Genomic DNA, 5,687 nt, shown 5'->3' on the forward strand with positions numbered 1-5,687 from the left:
GGCGGGGCGGCGAGACGGCCGCGAGTGGTGGTGGCCGGCGGTTCGGCCGGCGGCACGTTTGGCAGTTGGGGAGCTGAGGAAGCAGATGTTGCTGCCACATGATTTTCATCCAACGGTTCAGGAATCGACTGACGCTCACCCAAACGCAACGCAACGCACAATGCAGCAGCAGTGTTTGGATTGTGTGAAGATATGAATTAGGCGGGCGAGCTTATTCGGAGGGAAACTAAACAGAGGGTTTGTGTATACAATCCCATCTGTCTCTACTCTGCTGGTTTCGTCGTCTTGTCTCCCTGTGAAGTGTGAAGAGAGAGGAGCGACCAGCATGCAACGGGGAAAGGCTGAGGGGTGAGGCCCAGGCCCCTCGGTACACGGCAGCTGTACCCCACCACCTGCGATCACCAGGGGCCACAGTCAGTTGCTGAGACGCCGCGTTGGGTTGAGAGGGCAGGGCAGGCAGGCGGAAGCGGCCAAGGCAGAAAAGCAGATGCTTGTTGATACTTTTGCTCGGTCCATCTGCTGCTTCTTTTCTCCATCTCCACTACTATTAAACAATCGAACAAGAACTTTCTTACACGCACCCCACTATTAGCCCCCACAACACCGCACAACCCAGTCAGAACCACACGATTAGTCCCACAAATTTCAATCTAACTGCCATCATTTATCTAATAGCGGGATGGTGTGTACTTAGCAATTTCTAATGACTGACCGTACTCCACCACCAGAGGAGTATTCCAACAACCAATCCCATGTTTCCCTGCAATCACGCAATCAGATCGCAAACTAAGGAAACACAACCAAATCTGCTCCCTCCCGTGTTTCCCTACAATCACGCAATCAAATCGCAAACTAAGAAAACTCAATCAAATCTGCTCCCTCGCCCTTGACCTCGACGTTTGTCTGCCTTGAGTCACCACCGCACCAGATGCCGCCCACCAACACCGTCGCCTCCCTGCACGATCGCCATCGCCGATTGTCGCCGATTGTTGCCGCTCGCAGCGTGGAATCCGTCATCAACGTAGCGGGCGCCCAGGAACCTACCCTCGCAGCATGGCATCCATCCGCGAGATCGCCTGCCTCGACACCCGCATGGCTACGGCCGCCCTGCACATCCCCTGAACCAGCCGGACACACGCATCTGTAATTTCCTCCATGCACTTCTTCAGGTTTGACTTCTTCCTTTGACCTGTTGCAGCATTACTCGGGATTATAATTTTGAGAATAGAGTTCTAAAAAATATAAACAGTTGGACAACAGAATGCTATAAGCCTTTCGTTTTACATCTCTAATTAATGGTTTTCTATGTGGAAATGGTTCATGTTTGACTGTAAGAAGAACTAAGAGCTATACATATGTAGAGTTCATTTTGCACAATCAGACCGCCCTATCTCTTTTACTGTGACAAATCAACTATGCCGCTACAGATCAGTAAAGGAAATCAGCTAAACTTGCATGCATACCTCTCAGCTCCATCAGATCAGGCCAAAAGCTCTCCTGTGAGGAGTCACCGAGGAGCCTACTAGAACTTGTAGAGTTCACCCTTGTTGAGTACAGAGACCATGGTGAGGATGGAGATTGGTGAACGAGCGATAAGGCACTAGCAGAGAGACCAGTAGAAATAGCATGGCAGTATCACATCATCATGTTTTGCAGCATCTTCCGATTCTTCAGGACACTCATCCTACTAGAAACAGATAGTTATCAATATACAGAAGAGAGACACCCCCAAACTGAAAGATTAAACAACAGTGAGAATGAACCAGACCGTAACAAAATCCAATATCCGTTGAAACAGAACTTTTTAATCAAATATTTGTAACATAGGCAGATCATGTGTAGTAAAGATTTTTTTAATCAAATATCTGTAACATGGCCACATGAAGGAGAAATTGGAAATTTGGAAGTAAATATTTCTATTAGTACCTAAGATGATCCGTTTTGTCAAATTCACATCCAGAAGCGTTTGAATCTTGGCTCATATGACACATTCTTGACAACATGCACAAAAGGAACTGATGAACCACAAATATTTTATAACTGAATATCTGCAAACTGCATGATCCAAACCTCCTATTACAAACCCAATCGGTTGAGATTCCATGGAAAGAATATTTGAAGTAGATATAGATGGAAAGAAGATATGATCAAAGAAAAATAAACCATAAAGGGTAATAACCTTCACACCAGCAGCACTGCATAACCATACAGCGTCCATCACTCATGGGCGACAAGGATCTACAACAAATAAAGGACTCCTTACTGAAGGGTGAAAAGCTACATGCAGCCATCAGAAGATAACTATACGGCAAAACTGAACTGAAAATGTGCCTAACCAGATTCAGCCATAAAGAGTTCTAAACATAAAAAAGTTGCTTAATAAAGATATAATACATGATGAACAAGTGATGCAAATAAAGATGACAAACTAGCATGGCTAAGTATTATTATGAGTAGACACCTCCTAATTTATTTATTTTGTTCAATTTCACCATCTCTCAATCCTCCGTAGTGTCTTGTTTATGCAAAACTAGCAAGATGGAAATGGACTATTCTGTCCATGTTTTCTTTTCATTCATGGCGGGGACTTCTAAAATTAGCCAAAAACATGGACAGAAAATGCAGAGGCACGGGCTGACTTGGACGGCCTCGCACCAGATACAGATTGAATTTATTTTCGCATGATCCTAAATTGGCATTGCATGACCGTAAAGCAGGAAACCAAATTGATGGGGGAAATTCCTAAACTGACATGAGGATCCATGGGCAACGCTGTACGAATCAAAGGTAGGCTGAGCTGAGCACCGTAGATATATCTCTTATACAGGAACCCCAAGAATAATTGCATCAGACAGGATCGAAGCCCCCTTTCCACCGGCTTCGCGAGGATGGCCAGCCCCTCACGCCCTCGCTCTTCAACTTCCTCCGTGGCGCACCAACCTCCGCCGCTCCCTACTCGCGCTCGCCATGGAGCCGCAGTCGTCGCCGCCTCGCCGAGATCGACCACCACAACCCGCCGCCACGGCCACGGCGGCCCCGCCATCTTGCTCCACGCCTTCGTACTCGAGCTGGGCGCGGGTGACGCGGGACGGCGTGTCTCACCGCGGGTGAGGCCAGGCAGGGCAGGGCGTCGCCGCCGGTGAGTCCCACGCCTCCGCATCCGCCTCCGATCGTCGCCTAAGGCCGGCTCGCCCGCGAGCACGACTAGCTCGAGCGCCTCCTCGTGCACTTCGGCGACCGGGTTCGGCTGGAAGGGGCGGGGAAGAGCAGGGCGTGTGAGTCCTCGCGCTAGAGGTAAGGACGAAGGGGAGGGTGAGGTCGTGAGAGGGAGCTGAAGATTACGGAATGGGGAACGACTGAGAGACAGGGGCAGCAACTCGATGGGCGGTGGGGAGGTAGGTGATGGGTTTGAGACCGTGAGTGAGTGTGGGGTCTGGGCCTTCCATTTTTTTTTATTCCAGCGTGTCATTTTTTAAGGATTATTAGAGCGTGTCCTATTTAGCTGGAGTCGTGCGATTCTTCTTGTAGATAGGGCAAGGGTTAAAAATAAAGGTTCAGTCATGATAATTTAATGTTTTCAATTATTTTTATAAAACTATTTATATAAATTGATAATTATTTTTATTTATAATATATTCAAATTCTGTAAATCATGCTCATCCTATGGTCTGTGGATGTTAAATTCATCGAGTACTTTACGGGGGATTTTTCATCCAACACTTCTAAACAGGTATATTCGGTATGTATCTTCATAATTATTAAGGTGTATTGCTATTTGAAAAGTAACTATGTATACATGTTGCACATGAATTTTTTATAACATTGTTGTATATAATGCATATGTACGAAGACAGTGTACAGAGAAGACGATTTTTTGATACATATTTTGATGTATGCAGGAAATGAATCTCTAAACAATGTCCCAGATATGGAACAAAGAATGAAGCATTATAAATGTCATAAATAGATTGACCTTTAAGAGAGAACCATCAAAGAATTAATTGTGAGGATGTTGCTTACTTGTTTCTTAAGTATTTTTATAACTAATTATAATATGTTTATGTGGTCATGAATTTTATGTGAAGATATGTGTTACACTCGCTCACATCATTGCGCATGGGACATATTTAAGTGGCACGGTTAGAAAAAAACTCGCTAAAAGAATAACTAACAAAATTCAAAGATGTTTCTATTGTGGATTATAAAACGTGCGTTGCACGTGTACACTTACTAGTGGAGTTGTAGTAGTAGTACTGTGTCTGGTTCGCCGGAGGAGCACGTACCGGGACAGAGATCACAGGCGCAGCGGCGCCTCCACTCCACTTGCTACTGGTTTACTTTCGCGAAAGCTGCCTGCAATCCCGCATTGCCCCGACCCGCCTGTAACAGTACGTGGCCTGCCAAACTGGCAACAGGCCGCCAAGTGCGTGAGACGGCGTTCGACGCACCGCACCGGCCACCGAATCCGTCGAGACATCGTCGACCGGCCTGGGAACGGGATCCGTCGTCGTTCAAGGGCCGGCGGTGCGGTCCGATATCACATCCTGTTGCAAATCCAGACGCGCAACGCGAAACCAACCCACAGCCAACGGGTGACCGTGCGGGACTGCGAGCTGCGGACAGGACGACGGGGCACGGCAAGGTCCACACGAACCGTGCGCCTGCACGCGGGCCCGTTGTCAGTCGAGTTCGGTTCATAGGGAGGCAGCAGAGGCATGCATGCATGCATGGATGGATGGATGGACGCATGCACAGGCAGGCAGGCAGGACCGGCCGCGAAAGCTTGTCTCGTTTTCGCCACAGCCAGCGAAATCCAGACGTGTACGTGTAGGCCCGTCCGTTCCGTCGGTGCACGCGAAATCCAGACGCGCAGAGCGAAACCGGCCAACAGCCAGCGAGTGACCGTGGCCGCTACGGTCAGGACAGGGCACGGCAGGGTCCACACGAGCAGCCGGGCCCGTCGTCAGTCGGGTTCGGCTCTTCATAGGGCGGCAGCACGGCACTGCCATGCATGCATGACGGATGGACGCATGCAGAGCAAGACAAGAAGAAGCCAGGCAGGCAGGACCGGCCGAGAAAGATTGTCTCTTTTTTGCCACATCCATAAATCTGGACCCTGCTTTCCGTGCGATGCGTAACAATATTTCTGGGCGGACGATACGACCCGCTAGCTGCTTTTGCGTACGTGCGTAAAAAAAAAACAGACCACATTCAAATTTCAAAGAGTGAAGTGCATCCTAATTGCTTGAATTATTGTGGAGGTGTCATGCAAGTCCTCCAACCACGAAAAGTGCCATTCAGGCCCTCGAAAATACTTGAAGTGTAATAATTGTGTACACATGTTACAGCCGGAATGGTTCGAGGGCCTCGAAGACACACACAGTGGCGGAGCTTGACAAGAATCTCAAGGGGGGCCAAAGCGAAGATATGAACAACTAGAAGGCAGTGGCGAAGCCACATGTAAGCTGGGTAGTCAAATGACTACCCAAATTTTTGATAAAATCAATGTATACATGTATACATCTTGCAAAAAATAAATAGAAATTTATATATTTGACTACACAACTTCAAATTGACTACACAACATTGAACTTCTGGCGCCGCCATTGCTAGAAGGGCAAAGAATTGACTTTTTTTACTTAATATAAGTCATGCATAGTAACTTTTCTTCATAGTTTTCCTTAGGG

At 47.6% G+C, this 5,687-nt stretch overlaps 1 long non-coding RNA gene across 8 annotated transcripts; it reads right to left on the bottom strand.

The window, feature by feature from the left end:
• Positions 1-641: 641 nt before the first annotated feature.
• LOC123139886 (uncharacterized) lies at positions 642-3,469 on the bottom strand. 8 transcript variants are annotated; one of them, XR_006469681.1, is made up of 5 exons: positions 2,753-3,469; positions 2,180-2,238; positions 1,927-2,055; positions 1,464-1,684; positions 642-1,189 (listed from the first exon to the last, which is right to left on the bottom strand). It is a non-coding gene; the product is annotated as an uncharacterized lncRNA (long non-coding RNA). The 8 variants fall into 8 exon arrangements; XR_006469680.1 differs by having other exon boundaries at positions 1,464-1,687; XR_006469677.1 differs by having other exon boundaries at positions 1,927-2,238; positions 2,806-3,469.
• Positions 3,470-5,687: the final 2,218 nt, after the last annotated feature.

Source organism: Triticum aestivum, chromosome 6B (assembly GCF_018294505.1).
Source record: "Triticum aestivum cultivar Chinese Spring chromosome 6B, IWGSC CS RefSeq v2.1, whole genome shotgun sequence".
NCBI lineage: Eukaryota > Viridiplantae > Streptophyta > Magnoliopsida > Poales > Poaceae > Triticum > Triticum aestivum.